This window comes from Formica exsecta, unplaced genomic scaffold, assembly GCF_003651465.1.
Source record: "Formica exsecta isolate Colony F162 unplaced genomic scaffold, ASM365146v1 scaffold107, whole genome shotgun sequence".
NCBI lineage: Eukaryota > Metazoa > Arthropoda > Insecta > Hymenoptera > Formicidae > Formica > Formica exsecta.
This window is the reverse complement of record NW_021848410.1, coordinates 134,737-136,911: the sequence shown is the minus strand read 5'-3', so window position 1 is coordinate 136,911 and position 2,175 is coordinate 134,737. Positions and strand designations below refer to the sequence as shown.

The 2,175-nt window shown below is 33.3% G+C and overlaps 1 protein-coding gene across 1 annotated transcript in view; it reads right to left on the bottom strand.

Moving 5' to 3' along the window:
• The window catches only part of LOC115234324 (voltage-dependent calcium channel subunit alpha-2/delta-3), a gene marked incomplete at its 5' end in the record, with an annotated part of 79,427 nt that overhangs the window by 12,633 nt on the left and 64,619 nt on the right, over positions 1-2,175 (bottom strand). The window lies entirely within an intron of this gene.

Here is a 2,175-nt window from a genome sequence, read left to right as displayed (position 1 = left end):
TTTTTTATATTAAGTAAATGTTGACGGCAGAAGCCGATAACAAAACTGTAATCTTTTAATTTTTTTTCACTTTTCATATAAAATCATAAACCCCGCACTTCGTTATTATGTATACTTTAATTGTGGAAAAGGATTTGTTGATATCTATAATCAACAACAATATTTTACACGTTAACTAATATTCGTCGTTAAAACGTTAAAACAGACCTTTAGGAGCCCTTTAAGTTAAAAGTTAATAACTTTTCAACTTTTTAACTTAACTTTTAACTTTTTACTACCCAACTGAATCTACATGTGCTGTTAGGGTAACAATGATTTGAAAAGATTGGAGCCTGTATTAAATGACTTGAAAGATCAACATATCAAAGCTATCTCTCCCTCGTCATTAATAAAAGAAGGTACAGATAAATGGTATGTATAAATTTTCAAAATAAACATACATACATATATATTCCCAGACAGCACAAAGATGTCCTTAGGACGTCCAAAGGGCATCCAGGACATACATGTAGGATATCCTGAGGATATCCCATTTTAATCCTCGGATCTCCTCTGAATGTTCTGAGGAAAAGTAAATGATAGCCGAATAGTAGCCTCTGGAGAATCCAGGGAGATCCTATGGAACATCCTAAGGATTTTTATGGGATATGTTAGGGATATTTTTCGTACGTTTCAGGGAGCAAATTCTGAAAATTGCATCCTGTTATTTATTGCCAGTGCTGAAAATGTAATACTGAAAATAGTTCACGTTTTTTGATATTTGAGACTTTCGTAGTCTACATGAATATTAGGTTTGGTTTTCGGATTTGAGCCGTGTAATATTTTTTAAACAATCCAATATCTGATTTCCCTATGTTGAGATTGCATCAGAAATTGAACTGAAAGAAAATAATTACATTTTTCATTTCCTGCCAATTGCACTTTACAAGCATTATATAATTCTCATGACCAAATCTCAAATACGAGATCGCGCGTTGCATAGCGGCAAACAAACGAACTAGCGGCTAAATACTATTTTTTGTAACGTTTTTGAAATGTTGCGCACAGTAATATTTTCTCATAAATTATTAAATAAATAATAATTTTGAATATATGAAAATGTGCGCATCAAATTCAATTATTAATATTAAACGAAATTAATGTTAACAATTAATTGCACATGTATATGTCCTCTGGAAATCCAAAGGATATCCAATATAATAGACAAGGCAGATATCCTACAGACATCCAGGATTTATCCAGTGGACATTTATAGGAGATTAATACTTATAATACTTAAGATTTCTAAATTATATGAAATAGCATACATAACTAAAAGTAATCATGTATGCATATTAAATTTTCATAAAACATATTTATAATAATATCTTAAAACATCTTACAAATGTCCTAAACCATCCTGGACATATTCAGAATAATCCTGAGGATGTTTTGTGCTGTCTGGGTTCGTTCTATATTTGCTACATATCCGCTGTTATGATATAATAACAAATATTGTAATACTCGATTTTTGCTCCATTTTTTTCATTATATTATACCGGCTAGCCATGTTGATAGAAATGAAGCTTAATATAAGGACGCAGCACACCGAAATCTGTTGCAAAGTCATGATTAAATTTGCTGGCATACTGCTAGCATTTTGCTATCTAAGATCACAGATCATTGGATTGGTTTTAACCTATCTATTACAACACGATGATAAAAACATAATACCATCCAAAAGAATATCGATGACCTTGAAATTTCAAAAAATATGATGCTGAGCATTTTTTTGCTTATCGTAATATGTGTATATACATATATGTATATGTATACAGGATGTCCCAAAGCACCTTTGACAACGCTCCTGAGCAGGTAGAGCACAGTAAACTGAACAGAAAAGTCCTGTACCATTTTTTTTCTATAACGCTTAATAAAGAAGTTATTATTGAGTAAAGTCTGGTCAATCAGCGCAGACTTTTAGCCGGACGCACGTCAGTGAGCCGCCCGTCTGTTAGTGTGTGTCGCCGTAGCGACGGAGCGCTCACGCACACTACCAGGCGCGCGGCTAAAGGTCGACGCTGATTGGCCAGACTTTACTCAATAATAACTCCTTTATTAAGCGTTATAGAAAAAAATGTTACAGGACTTTTCTGTTCAGTTTACTGTGCTCTACCTGCTCAGGAGCGTTGTCAA